Source organism: Falco biarmicus, chromosome 2, assembly GCF_023638135.1.
Source record: "Falco biarmicus isolate bFalBia1 chromosome 2, bFalBia1.pri, whole genome shotgun sequence".
Classification (NCBI taxonomy): domain Eukaryota; kingdom Metazoa; phylum Chordata; class Aves; order Falconiformes; family Falconidae; genus Falco; species Falco biarmicus.
This window is the reverse complement of record NC_079289.1, coordinates 70,946,371-70,961,289: the sequence shown is the minus strand read 5'-3', so window position 1 is coordinate 70,961,289 and position 14,919 is coordinate 70,946,371. Positions and strand designations below refer to the sequence as shown.

Genomic DNA, 14,919 nt, shown 5'->3' with positions numbered 1-14,919 from the left:
TTACCATTCAGCACTTTCACATACCTGCAGCACTGCACAAATTACCATCCTTCACTAGGAAATCCCTTTCATTTGCATCAAATTAGGTCATTGCCCAGTTGCTTTTCCCACAAGCACAGGAAAATGCATAGGTGCTTAGAAAAAGAGAGAAAGGACGCTTCCCATTTCCCAAAGAAGCAGAGATGGGCAAATAAAACATCTGAGAAATGACACTAAGTGTAAAACAATCCTGCTCTTCTACTTTTATCATGTTTTTTTTATTCCCACTGATCTGCACTGCTGTTCAAATGATAATCCTGCTCAATATCACCATAGAACCAATGGAAGACAACAAAACAGACACAGCTGCATAGTGAAAATGACAGGCAGAGCAAATTAAACATAATTAAAGCACAGCGTAGCCTCACAAAGTTGGCTTTGTACATTAATACTGGCAGAAGAGTGGCTACGGCAGAGGCTGCTTGCAGCCCTCAGCCACCAGCCTGCACCAGCTGACTCCACCACCCAAAGGAGCCCTGGATCTCAAGGTGGTGTCGGAGGCAGGAACATAGGGCTCCCAAATCATATCTAGCCCCTAATCTTGCCAGAGGGCTTTACAAACATGAAGCTAACCTCACGGCAGCGTGGGAAGGTAGCGTGGGAAGGTAGGTGTTACCTCCTTCTGCTCAAAGTCAAATGACTTGTGTAGCCACACGTGGAGTCACCAGGGAGAGAATACAGAAAGAGCTGATTTTTTTGCATTATCCTAATTGCTTTCTGTTGAAACCATCCCTAACTGCAGACCACATTTCTTTCCTCAAAAATTGAATGGCAAAATTTGCCCTGAATGCTGTGAATGCCAGACAGTGCCTTAAATGCAGCCCCTTCGGTCCAACACTGAGGAACATCTAGGATTTAAGGATGATTTTATTGCCAGTCAGGGCCTGTTGCCTGCTATGGCTTCAACTAGGCTTTCCATCTTAGATTGTAAAACTGTATTCATGTGACTATCCAAAACTGGCAGTGGCACAAGCTAGTTTTACAAATCAGAAAAAAACTATTTTCCAGCTGTATTTGCCAAGCAGTGAAGAAAGTCCACCGGCTACGAAATGGCTACTTATGTAACAAGCCTCAGTTAACTGGGGCTGGGTGGACATATTATTATTTTTAAATATTTAATTCATGTTTATAAGAACCTCCCACAGGTTCTTAATGCTCCATGTTGCACTTGAGTTGCCCTTTGTAGATCAGACTCTGAGAGATCAAGCCTTGTACTTGTTTTGGAGAGGGGAAGACGCTGAAATGTAAAAAAACCTGTATCACAATTTCTTACACTTTTAATGTAGCTCCTGTTTTACAAGTGCTTTCCTTGAGCTGTTAAACAGCAGCTGTTTTTTTCACAGGTACCACAGCAGAAAAGGGACTTGTAAATGGATTACAGGAAGATGACATGAACTCAGGGGGCTGCTTCTGTGCAGAAGAGGATGCCACAGAGGAACATGTCATGGAGAGAAAGAAGAGAATAAGATATCATCACAGATATCACAGATAAAAGGCCTGCAAGAAATGTAACCTATTGGCATTAAATCTTAATCTTCCTGACAGGTGTTTGCCTAATAAGACATGAAGATTTGTTGATTTTCAGTTCAGTTTAAAGCTGGCGAGGTCTTCTTAACACAAAACGTAGAACTTGCTTGAATGAATACATTCCCTAGCCCAGTACCTGTAGCTGAAGCAGCAAATATCTCCTAGAAAAGTCTTTCATTTGGATTTTGAAGTTACTTGTGAAGGAGAAGCAATCTTTGGCAAGTTGTCCAGGGGTTATTTTCCTTCCCACTTAAGACAGTTTAAAAGATATATCAGGACAACTCTGGGAAGCTTGTGTTATCCTTTAAAGTTGTTTTCACACTGTGTCCTCCTTCTGGCTTGTTACTTAAATGGCATTTTCATAAACATTGCATTTCTCTTTGCGTATTCTCAGCCTGTAAAGACCTGAGCTGAGTAAACTATGCAACTGTCACAAATGACAGGACTGCAGCTGAAGACAGCAGCAATAACATCAGGCTCTGCACACAAAGTCCTATTTTAAATTTTTTGCTTTGTTGAGAAGGGAGGGGGTTCCTATGGCCATAATGAAGTGGTGGCTGGCTGCATGCTACAAATCATTTCTCAAGCAAATTTTACCCAAGGTTGTGCTTAAGGTTTTCTTACAGCCTTGCATGGAAGAAGTCAAGTCAGCCACACAGGGACAATAGTTCATTAAAAAATTTATACATATATATACATATAGATAGATAGATATGATATGATATGTCATCTTTATGACCAAAAGGATAAAAACCCCCTTTCTCCAGAGAAACAGGCATATGAAAATAATATACTGCGATTTGTACAACAGAGCTCTAATCCATCTGTCCTGGTTTCAGCTGGGATGGAGTTAATTATATTCTTAGGAGCAGCTCGGTGCTGTGTTTTGGCTTTGATGTGAGACTTCTCAGCTCCTCAGGCCCTGTTAGTGAGAGGGCTGGAGGGGCACAAGGAATTGGGAGCCAATTTTGCTCTCCTGCAGCTGGGGAGCAGGCTTAGAGCTGAGGTTCTCGGCACCTGCTGCACAGAAACCCCCGAGCCCGGCCCCGTGCACACCTACAGTGCACACCTATAGCTAGCTGCTAGCTATGGGAGGTTCCCAGCCTCCACAGGCACACAGCCAGGGCAGCTGACCCGAACTAGCCAAAGAGGTGTTCCGTACCATGGGAGGCCATACCTGGTATGTATACCTGGGGGGCTGGCTGGGGCAGACAGATCATTTCTGGGAGGATTAGCTGGGCACCGGTCATTGTTATTCTTCTACTTTCATTTTTATTCTGTTTCAATTATTATATTGTTCTTATCTCATCCCTTGAGTTTTACATTCCTTTCTAACACTCCTCCCCATCCCTCAGGGTGAGGGGGGAGTGAGCAAGCGAGTGAGCGCTATGTGGTACTTAATTACCAGCCGGGGTTAAACCATTTAAGCCAGAATCTACAGGAATCCATGGGAACCTCCCATAGCTAGCAGCTAGCTATAGGTGTGCACTATAGGTGTGCACTATAGGTGTGCACGGGGCCGGGTTCAGGGGTTTCTGTGCAGCAGGTGATGAGAACCTCAGCTCTAAGCCTGCTCCCCAGCTGCAGGAGAGCAAAATTTCTGTAGTTTACTACAGCACAGAAGTGAGGTGTTCATGTCTCTGAAGTCCTGCAACAAGCTTCCCAAGATCTTATTATGGCACTCAAGAAACAGTGGGAAACAATACTCCAAAATAATGTTTAATTTCATCATTGAATCTTTCTGCAATGAGGATTCAGTCATTCATTATTAACTAAAAAAATAGATTAAAATGTGTCCACCACTGAAATCAAAACAAAGCCTTTAAGCTAATCTCAGTAATAAACAGTCCAGTGGTTTCTTTCAGGTCTGAAAATTTATGTGCTGTAGTAAAAAAAATTATTTAAAAAGTTAATTAGCTCAGTACGGTTAATTGATGTATTCTGCAGTGTCCTTAGAATTTAAATTCTGTAATTTTAAGTCATAAATTAAATAAAATTAAGAAACATATTTTAATTCTTAATCCCATTAAACATCCACTGTATTTTAAGCATGAGGGAGCCTGAAATTCACAGTAGACATTTAATGAATAATCGGATTTGGAGATACAATTTGTCATAGCCACAGAAAGAACTTGGTAAAAACTAAGCCTGACAAGTTAACTAAATGAGTCTGGATATATTGGATGGCAATAATACTTGACGGCATTTATGTATTGGTTTTTCTGTTTAAAATTTATTTTGGCATATAGAAAAAAACATAAGGGACAAATAAGAAAGTCTATAGTGTATAGAATTACCTTGACAAAAATGTTATTTCAATATTTAGTACCTACTGGATGCAATTCTTCATGCTTTTTATACAAAATTTCCTTCTCAGAAAACTCAGCCAATACTTAAAAGCCTATTTGCATAAATGGCTTGGCCTTACAAGCCTTTAACCTGATGAGTCATTCCAGATCATGCTAAAGCTTACTCATGAGGAGGAATGTAATTTTTGAATCCTTAGCTTCTGACCTCACAAAGTATGATGCAAACTTTACTACCACGAGTGCGAAAACGAAGTGCAGTATCAGGGTGCTGGAATCCCTTGCTTGAAGAGACAGAGGTCTTGTGCTCCTTCATGGGTAGCTCCTCGCTGGCTACCACTTCCATCCATGTGAAAAGCTGCTGAAGTGGAGCAAGTGCTTGCCAGACCCAGCCATAAAATGCGCTATCTCCTAAAGGGCCTCCCGTGGCAGCATGAGGAGTCTTCTCCAAACTGACTATGTAGCTCCAAACTTTCATTATTTTTGTTTTGCAGAAGGTTAGCATTGCAGCTGACTGCCTTCCAGAAGCTGAAATCCATGCTTTCACAAAGATCATGAGATGTTTATGTCTCTCTCTCCCTGCCTCACTCCGTACAGATGGACAGATACACATGGACGCACCCATCCATACCATATATACATATACCTATGGGTGTATGGGTGTATGCATGCGTATGTATATACACATTAAAGGTGGGTTTGTTTGCTTTCTCTTTTTTCCGGCTTCAGGAAGCCTGCAGCTTCAAATACTTCCATGATGGTTGCCAAGTCATCCTTTGACAGGAGAGGAAGGGAAAGAGGGGAGAATATCATAGAATCCCATGACTCAGGAAGCTGGGACTCAAGATAAAATCTTGTCACTCATAAAGAACTTGTGAACATTGGCAGCGACTGAACCAAGCCCACAGCACAAGTTACCAATGCTTACATGGGTTTCCATTTTGAACTTTTGTATTTTGAGGTAAATTTTTGCTACTATGAAAGAGCAGCTAATAGGAAACTTCATCTTTCTATAACATTATAGAAACTGTCACCATTTAAGTATTACTGAACTTTCAGACTAATAATTGACTACCCATTACTTCACTAAAAATAGTATTTTGGTGTGATTGCCAGTAAAGATTTGTCCCCTGGCTGGTGGTTTGTTACCTTACAGCAAAAGGTATGTTTTCTAGGAGTTGTCCCAAGTCAATCTACAGAGTGCCAGGTCTTTAGTAGAACCACGCAGCCACAAAACCTCCCTGCAGCTGTTGCCTTTGCAGTAGACCCTGTCCAGATCCTCCCTCCCAGCATGAAGAATGCAACAGAAGATACATTGCAGCCTCAGATGCTCTATTCTATAGGTAATTTTTCTGCTGGAATCAAAGCTGACAGTGAACTCCAATTCCTTTTCATGCTCTTTCCTTCTAATAGCTCCCTGACTGCAGATGAGGGCTTTTCCTACTGTTCTGGAGGAGAGACTGTGGTGCTGGGGAGATGAGTGGTACTTTCTCCGCTCACACATAATGCTCCCAAGGCAAAGCATTTACCCCTGTTCTTCCGCCGTGTAAAAACTAGGGGCTGCATTTGTAAATAAAGCAAGCGCTGAGCCTGGAATGGGAGGTTCAACATCCTGCTGGAAAGTCAGCAGTTTTAGTCATGGTGTAAAATCTCCCGTGACAGCATTCCTTTCTGAAACCTGATCCGGGAGAGAACAGTTTACAGAGCTGAAGAGATGCCAGGCAATGATCTACGGCCCTGGCCTTCCTGAAATGTATTCCTCCCCAGCATCTGTAAGCTGTCAAGTCATCCGTGTAGTCCTCATGCATGTGTAATACATCCTTGAGCCATGACTTTTCTGTGGTTCAAAGCCATGTTTTCATGTGGCTCTGAGCGCTTTAACTATGCGCAATGTTGGGATACAGGTCCAAACAAAATAATTTTATATTGGCTTCCTTGTTTTTCCTTATGTTCTGCTTGGCTGAGTGAACAGAAACGTTTGGGAACCACCCCCAACAAACTTTTTGTAAGCTGAAAGTCTGAGTTCTACACCTAAACCCAGGCAATCCCATGACTATGAGTGTAATGAGGACGAAACATCTGAAGGATGTCTTCAGCAGTTTCCGGGAAGTTTGGAACTGCCAGAAGAATTGCAAAATTTTAAAAAAACGGGGTACTCTTTCTGTTCAAACCTGTTATTACATACAGTAAAATTGTTTTTAGCTAAATAAATCTAGAAACCTTTAATGATTTGGGAAACCTCCAGGTTTCTTCCAGGTTTTGGAACCAGAGGTGGGGGAACGAGGGAGAGAAGACTCCTCTGTGGAAACTTGGGCATTTGGACTTGTACCAGCATTAATCTGATTCCCAAAGGAATTGTAGCCTAAATCATGAACGAACTAAAGTAAATGAAGTAATTTTCATAGGAGATTCCAATGTAGAAATGGTCAGTTTTGTAGAATTTGGGATGGATGTACTACATTTAGGACTTTTAGCCAACCTCTGGAATTAATGCGCACTTTTTCCACTTGAGCTGTTATGCCACAAATTCAATCTCACCGTTGCAATCACAAATTGCACAGAGAGCAAAGGAGCGCTCAGAAACAGAAGGCAGCTTTTCTGCATGGGATTTGGCTGGCTGCATGTAGGAAAGGCGTTAACTGTCTCCAGGTGCCTTATTTCCCGGGTAAAGTTGGACAAAAATGTAATTACCCTTGTGACGTTATCAAATGTTTCAAAAGGATCTCTAAGGACGCTTATAATAGCATCCTGAAATGCCAGCTGAAGGCACTGCTGCTAGCAAGGAATATCTGTAGCTCATGGTTCCTTCTTTTATAATCTGGTTACCAAACCCAATACTGAAGCTGCTGTGGTTTCCCACAGTTGTTGATCCTAGGATCTAGATGCAAGGTTTACCTTTAATTACTGATATAATTATTTCCACCAATGTATGGGTTATGTTGTAGAATCCCATAAACTACATAATTGCCTACAGGTGGCATTCATGTCATTATCCATGTATATGTCCTGGTTTCAGCTGGGATGGAGTTAACTTTCTTCTTAGTAGCTGGTGCAGCGCTGTGTTTTGGCTCTGATCTGAGAACAATGTTGATAGCACACTGATGTTTTCAGTTGTTGCTGTACTAGCTGCTAAGAAGAAAGTTAACTCCATCCCAGCCAAAACCAGGACAGTATCATAGGCACAAATCACATACTCTTTACTAAAGTCTTTTGTACACTTCTGTCATTTCTGTACACTTCTCTCCAGAAATTCTCCTGGAAATACCCTTCAAGTTTTAAAGAGGTACAACTTCTATTTGCTGTTTTTTTTCTTGACTTCCCATGGAACCAGTGACTGTCTCATCTAAGAACAAGCCCAGTCCTTACCACCAACATACTTCCTGCTCCACATTAATTCTCTCATCTCCATCAAGCGTTGGGGGTGGCTTGTCAGAGAAAGGGTCATTCTGGGTTGCAATGATAATTCAGGGAATTTTCAGCACATGGTGATATTTGATTTTTTTTTTCCTGCTAAAACAGACAGTGAGAGGTCACCTTACATTCAAGGTTGCCCTACACTTTGGTAAATATGGTACTCTGCAAAAAAAGTAGCTAAAGCTGATTAAAGCTGCAGGCAGTTTTCTACTTGAAGAGCTATTTTCAGTTTGATTGGCATGTTGGCCTCCCAGGACAGATACCACTTGGTATTTACATTAGGATCTTCCCTTTCTGCTTCTGAGATTACCAAAAATTTGACATGTCTACAACATTCTCTGTAGTCTTTGACAATTATTTACTGGTAACAGGAAGGGATTTGGTGGCCTCTTGTATTTGCCTTGAATCTTTTCCAACTAAAGATTTCAGGCATCATGAAAACTTCAGCTGTATCTGCTTACTCAAAAGAAGCCCATGACCAAAAGCTGTACAGCACAAAAAGCAGTGGGACACTGGAGATATGGAAAATCATCAGAGGAAGACAAGCAGAAAGCATAACTTTGGGAACACCCAGAAAAAGTCGGTCTCCCAGTTGTAGGGTAGTACCCTTTCCTCCACTTCAAATAGTTGTATTTAAGTGATTTCTTCTCACATAGATGGTTTTGTTCTTCATTCCTGGCTTCGTATGTAACAAACTGAAGAACTGAAACATGCATATATCAATTCTTCAGCAACATGAAGAACTCAGCTGCTTATTGGTTTTATATAGTACTTACAGAAGTGTTTAGGAGCTGGAAGAATGAGTAAGTGGAGCAGTCTATGACTGATCTCTTCATCACTTAGAACTTAAGTGCCTTTATAGTTGGGTCTTTTTTTGCCTCTTATAACTTCCTGGGTTCCTCCTGTGTCAGAGACTTTTACTGATAAGAGAAAGTTTACAGTACATTAGGTAAGTGGAAGGCAGTCACATTACTAGGTATGACAGGATCTGAGCTGAAGGCTACCAATCTCCATCTCCTGCCTCTGCAAAAGGAAACCACCGGAGTCACGCCACAGAGATGAGAGGTGCAGCATCACAGTCCCAGAGGAACAGCAGATGGCTGGGAAGGTCTCAGATATCTTTGGCAATGGGGGATCAATAACTCTCACACTCAGAATGATGGGGAAAAAATTTAGAAAACTGGCCTTCCTTCAGCAAGAAGGAGACAGGCACAGATAGAGGGGTCTCGGCCAGGCACCCAGTACTTTTATTCATGAGCCCAGAACCCTGCGCAGTAAGCAATTTCCCCTTCAGGGGAAAAAAAAAGGCAGAGCCTTCTGCATAGAGCCTGTTAGACCACACTCACTGTTTAGAGCCATCTGATAGCCAGAGAGGAGAAAGAGTTCAAGTATCTGAACCCATCATAGCGAGGACTGTACAAGAGAACAACTAAGTTATCAGGTGATGGCACGTGCTACAATTGCTAGGTCACATAGAAAGAACATTCAGCAGCTCTTATTTTACCAGTATTACTAACTGTAGCTCCCCCACAGACCTAAATTAATGAAAAAGCTGTCTGATGCCTACAAATCTGAGATCACAAGCCACAGGACTCAGAAAGGACTTTTGCCCTAAATATCTGCGTTTTTATTACAGTGATAGATATACACCATAAATAAAATTAACTAAAATATTCATTTGCTTGATAATTAAAACAAATTTCCCTACCCATCAGTATGTTTCTCAAGGTATGAATAAATGTGGACTGATGTCAAGTGAGTCACAGAAATAATAAAATAATGCTGTTTATCTTTACATGTCAGCTGTTGTGCTATATGAAAGTCATTACAGGGCTTATAAATTTAAATGAGATTGTACTGCCACAGTAAGAAATTATTCTAGGTCTTTCTTTTCTGCGAAGAAGTAAAAAAGAAAAAAAAAGAGAAGAAAACCTCATTAAGTACAATTCTAATTTAATCTTCATAAGAACATCTATTTGACTAGAGACAAAGTCTTAATTAAATGCTTTATTGCAAAAGTATTGGTAACCCACCTGAATCAAGGCCTTAGCTCACCCTACTAATCTTTGACCATGCAGCAACCATAAACCAAATTGGCAGAAGTATGAGTCAATATTCTTTCACTCTGATAACAAGGACAAAGCAGTTGCTGTTCATTTACTGAGACAAGTAAAATATCACCTAAAAGCAGGACTCTGCAGGTCTAGCTCCCAGTTCAAGGGCCAGATTCAGGGTCAGAAGAGTCTTGCGAGCCTCTTGTTGTTGCCTTGACTTGACTTAAGCCTTCCTCTGCACAAAATCTGTGCATGGCTTTAACTTAACCATTACCTTTCTGGCGGCTCAGTTGCCTCTAGGTTGCAGTCCCCAGTCCCTGCTCTTTTGTAGATAGGTGAGAGAATAAGTAGTTTAAAATTACCAGGCCAGACAGCACCTCCTCCAAAAGATGGTGCTGTATTTTATTAATAACATGTTTTGCAGCTTTATACTGTAATTGCTGCCTCTGAGCCAGCAGCAGCAAAGGCAGGCAACGCTGCTCTCCACACTGGGCATGTTACTGCCTTTCCCTGGTAGCCTTTGATACTTTGCACCTGCAGCAGTAGGCTCAGAACAGAAAAAGTATTTCTTCTAAGAAGAAATTTGTTGGTCTTGAGTAGGAGGGCTTTCCAGTCATTGAGATAATACTCTCTGAGGGTAAAAGGAAAGCAGGAAAGCATCTTGACGGTACTTCTGGATGGCAAGGCCAAAGACTTTTGCCACAATTTTTAATATGTAGGCTGTGCGTCTTGCAAAGCAAAGTCTCATAACATTTCTCTTGCAGTGCAGGAAGGAAAAAAGCAGAAACTTGGCTCCTTGGAAATGCCGAATAAACAGCAAACCACAAAGCAGCAATAGGGCAACCTCCACAGAGGTGGTTATTTGCATTGAGGAAGATTTTGCTGGGGGTTTCCCTCTGCTTCTGGTCAGAAGATGGTTTAAGTGAGGCACAGCTTCATGGACTGAATTCAGAATGAGTAACAGAGGGAGTCTGCGTGCCCAGGGGGAGGCCATCAGAAAGTCTTGTATTAACATTTACTTTTAAAAGAGTTTGCACAAAGGCAACTCATATTTTGTTAGCTGAGGAAGATAATGCCATGGATAGGCTACCAACCGAGACAGAAAATCAGGGTGTTTTTTTAAAGGTATCAGCTGTGGATTCCCAGCCTCAGGGTGAGTCGTTTAGGCCAGATGCAGCATTTCAAGGAACCATTTCCAGTGACTAAAGAGTTGGAGGAGGCCCAAGTGCAATGCATTCACAGGCATCCCATGGTTCGGATAAAAGAAGCTGTTTCTTAAGGGGGCCCTGGGCCAGATGGTATTTGCAGATGATATAGAGACAAAGGCCAAGGGAGGTGGAGTTGCCCAAATGGAGGGAAGCCTCATCCAGGAAAGCAGGAGCTGCAGAGATGTTGGCACACAACAACCGGAGTGACATGTGTGAAGAGCTGTCCAGGCACTTGCTGCTCTCTGCAGAAATCAACCACTGAAAAGAGTTGTGATTTGGTGGAAATATGATCCACAAAAAATACTTTGGAGCTGAAGGGGAAGAAAACTGTCAGAATAACACTGCGAGCTACCAATGACTGCCTGATGCAGACACCAAAAGAAATTAATCTCCTTTTAAATTTGGTGGTGTGAAAACTCAGTGGATTATGTTGTGCAATCAGTTTTCCTGTTGCTATTGTACTGAGAGTTGCTTTCACCTAGAGACTCCGGAGGGGCTCTGGGCTACTGAAGTGAGTAAATGTGCTCTGGAGCAGAGCTGAACCCCTCTACAGAAAGCTGGCAGGAAGAGACATGGCTCCAGGGAGTTCTCAGGGCTTCAGGTGCTTCTAGAATGAGTATAGAGTGACAGAGATTAATTGCTTCCCATGATAGCTCTAAACTAGGTCATTGTGCAATAGCATGCCTAAGTGAACCTGTTGGAGTATTTGAAACTACAGCTGTGTCATCAGGTTTTCTCCTTGTCAGGACATGGCCTCACATGGCATCAAAAGTTGAGCTCCAAGTAAGAACAAAAAATGTGATTGACATTACCAGACCCTAAGGACAATAGGCAAACGTTTCACAGCATGTCATGGCGAAGAAGTGTGAAACATCCCACTGTTCAGAAATTAGAGAAACATTCACAGAAGACAAAGAATAGAAGTTAATGCTCTAATACAACCCATTTTCCTTAAATTTGCAAGGATTTGAGCAATCCAGCTGGGTGTAGTATCAGCTGACATACCACAATGTGCCCTTGCATCTTGTTTTTTCTTGTCACAGTGGATAATTCTGAGGGATTGCATTGGGTGGTGCAAAATGGCCTGACCTCATCTACATCATCTTGAACTTCTCATACTGCAACTATTAAAGAAAAAAAACCAAAACACCAAACCCTCAACAACTTCCCAACAACTGAGTCAAAGCTTTGCATTAACTATGAGAAATATGGTTCAAAATAGCAGCAGACTTTCCTGCAGTCAGAGCACACTATCTTACTGGTTTCGACTGGGAGTCTGGGTCATCCAATTACATTGACACTGAAAAATTCAGATAGAGCACAAATCACCACAAGTTCTGCGGAGTACTTTTCAGATTCATGAATACGCCAGAGATATTTCAGAGGATAAGAAATTATCTAACTCAAGATATAAAACTGAAGACACCCAAGAAAGCCCACAAGAGGAAGATCCAGCCTAGGCAAAAAGATCTCTGAAGCTTTTTTAGAATATGAGTTAAGAAGGTTTAACTCACTGGGGATGTCAGGGGCTTCTGCACTGAAGCCTTCAAGAGACAAATTGCATGCAATGGGTGGGCCTGGTCAGCAGAACAAACATTTCTGTCTCACTGATAATCTAGAATGAAGGATGTGGGGTATCCCCCAGACCTGCGCAGGCAGTCTCATACTGGAGCCAGCGAGGACTGGTGGGCTTCCTGCAATCACAGAGATCGCAGCAGTGATAGAACTGCTAATGCTTTCAATATCTTGCTAAACAAAATAGGGAAAAGTTGCAGAGAGTGCCTGGCGGTGATGCTGTATGGTTGTCTTAGTGTGAAATTGCTGTGTTTGTATTATATTACAGCTTTTGTGTTTGATGGGTGAGGAAAGGCAAACGAAAGATCAGGCCAGACCTTTCACTCAAAGTGATCTCCTAAGTCTTAGACTTCTACATGCGAATGATAAAACAACCTGGTAGAAGACAACTTCACATCGATAAAATTATGCCTATCATAAAGTCTTCAATGCTAAAAGCATTCCTAAGATATTTGCTTTATTCCACATCTGATCCCAGCTGACTGAGCAGAGCAACAGCAAGAGTTTCACAGTACCCCACCCAGACTCTCTTCGAGAAGATCAGTCCTGTAAACTATAGGATCTGTGTGTGCAGGGATTATACTTTATGACCATATAACTACACAGATATTTTTCTTTTAAAATTCAGGCTACAAATTGACACTGTTATATAAATAAATATAAATTAAAAAGAAAAAAACCCACAACTGAAAGAAGGCCTTATCTGTCACCACTTGTTCAGTGGGGGAGAGCAGCACATCTGGTCTCCAGTCCTGCAGCTGCCTGGCTGAACAGGGCTTGGGAACACTGAGGAGGTACCGCTGCCTAGGAGGAAGGGAGTGCCTGGCATTAGTCACCAGAAACCAGGTCTGAATCAGTTCATGGAGTCCTGATTCAGCAAGTTAAACATTGGTGTGAAACAGGAGATGGCTCCTCTGCACTCCGCACTGAAGTGGAAAACTGCTGGGAAACCCAAGGGGATGCCAGAGACATGGTTCTGGAGATCCAGCAGGACCTGGGACCAGGACAGGACACCTGGGTCCCCATAGGCTTTGACCCAGGCGTGAGACATTACTGTGCTGGGGGGAGGATATCCCATCTGTGGGGAGGGCAGTGACCACAAGGGGTGTATGAAGTGGACCTGGGAACCCAGGGTCATGCTCAGTTTGCTTTTCCCCAAGCGTTTTTGCTCACCCTGAGCAGACAATATGATGGTTTACACTTCAGCCTTCTGTGCCCAAGAACGACTGCCCACAATTACGCAAAGCAAATGTGCATTTGGGGAATGCCACATCAGCAGTCCTCCTAGGGTGCACAGAGGATTAGTGCCAGCCCTGTATGATATTTACATAAGAGGATTTGATCTGTGCTTCCTAGCGTGATTCACAGGGCTCTGCCCTGCTGGAGTAGCTAAGAGTTAATTCCTGTGCTTCTGTACTTGGTCCCAGTACTCTGCTTTCTGCAGCAACTGCATTGGTAACAGTAACATTGCAGCAGGCGTTACAAGTCCAATTTTAGCAGATATTTTTAATTGGAATTTTTTGTTTTTCCACATATTTTTCCTAACCATATTTTCTGAGCTTACAAACTTAATTTTCAACTGCAGATCCTGCTTGCTTTATTTAGATGAAAACCAGTACTCTAACATTTAGAAATACAAAGTTGCCAGCACTGTTTAAACACCCTCCTTTAAAAATGTAGGTTTGCAAAAACGAAACTGGTGCCCCTGTATTTTGAAGAGCTAAAAATGACACTGGTTTCAAAGATATGAAGCATGAAAAGAAATGAAATGTTAAACTATAAATAAGTCAGTTTTCACTTGTGCTCCAGACACTTGCACAGCTTTCTATATAGGTAGCCACTAGGTTACCAACTTATTTATCAATAACCAAATGTAGGAACACGTTTGAGAATTTCACAGAATGTCATTGTAGCACTAGGGTTTGGGTTTTTTTATTAGGGACAGTAGTTTCAAAAAAATGCTTTCTCGTCTCTTATAAATTCATAGGTTTTCTATTCAAAGCCTTGGTGTTCCCTCTTCCTGCCTTTCAGTCAGTGTACCCATTTTGTAACTCGGTTTTCTAACTTTAAACAGATGACAAGACTTATGAACCACGCAAGACTCTAACAAAGCTTCACTTACCAATACTCTGAAGTGTTTTCCCTTCCCCATATTTTAGGAGGGATGTGCAGATAAACCAGAAAGGAGAGTAAATAGCCACGTTTCAAGCAGGATCAAGAGTTTAATACCTGCAAGTTCAGGACATGACCAGCCCTTGTTGGCCTCAGACTCTTGATTATGATACTGAATGATCTTTGCTCTCTATCTGGCATGAGTGCTGCTATGCAACATAATCATCAGCTTTACTGTTAAAATGCAGGTTATCGCAGCAAGTATGTACTTTGGCAGCTAATTTATCTTGGTTTGTCCTTCTTCTTCTTCTTGCACATTTATTTGTTTGTTTCATTTTTAAGTGTGGTGTGGCTTTCTGGATACTTCCAAGACCAGCAGATGTTGCCTAAGGGAGAAGCTGGACTTCCCAGATCCATCTGTCATCGTTATTTGCCCAAATGGTTCTCTGGGGATGTTTCTGTTACTAGTGTTTCCATGAAAGCAGGCTGATGGCTGGCTGCACAATTCCCAGCCAGGAAGTCCCCTTGGCTGCTTTTCATCTAGTCCCTTTCTTCTGACACATCCAGCTTTGGTGGCCTACAAGGAGTCAGGCCTCCTCATGGAAGAGCTATTGAGCTCACTTGAGACACTCACGCCATCACGCTGTGTCAAAGTACAATGAGAAGCAAAGGAATGTTGGCAAG

The 14,919-nt window shown here is 42.1% G+C and overlaps 1 long non-coding RNA gene across 8 annotated transcripts in view; it reads left to right on the top strand.

Moving 5' to 3' along the window:
• LOC130144202 (uncharacterized) overlaps window positions 1-14,919 on the top strand; it is a 33,540-nt gene that overhangs the window by 14,412 nt on the left and 4,209 nt on the right. For 5 of the 8 annotated variants that reach the window (XR_008820046.1, XR_008820045.1, XR_008820049.1 and 2 more), the window contains one exon: window positions 1,383-6,098. This is a non-coding gene — a long non-coding RNA (uncharacterized LOC130144202). Of the gene's footprint in view, window positions 1-1,382; window positions 7,078-7,119; window positions 9,082-14,919 lie in introns of those variants that run through there. The other 3 variants (XR_008820048.1, XR_008820052.1, XR_008820047.1) reach the window with 3 other exon arrangements.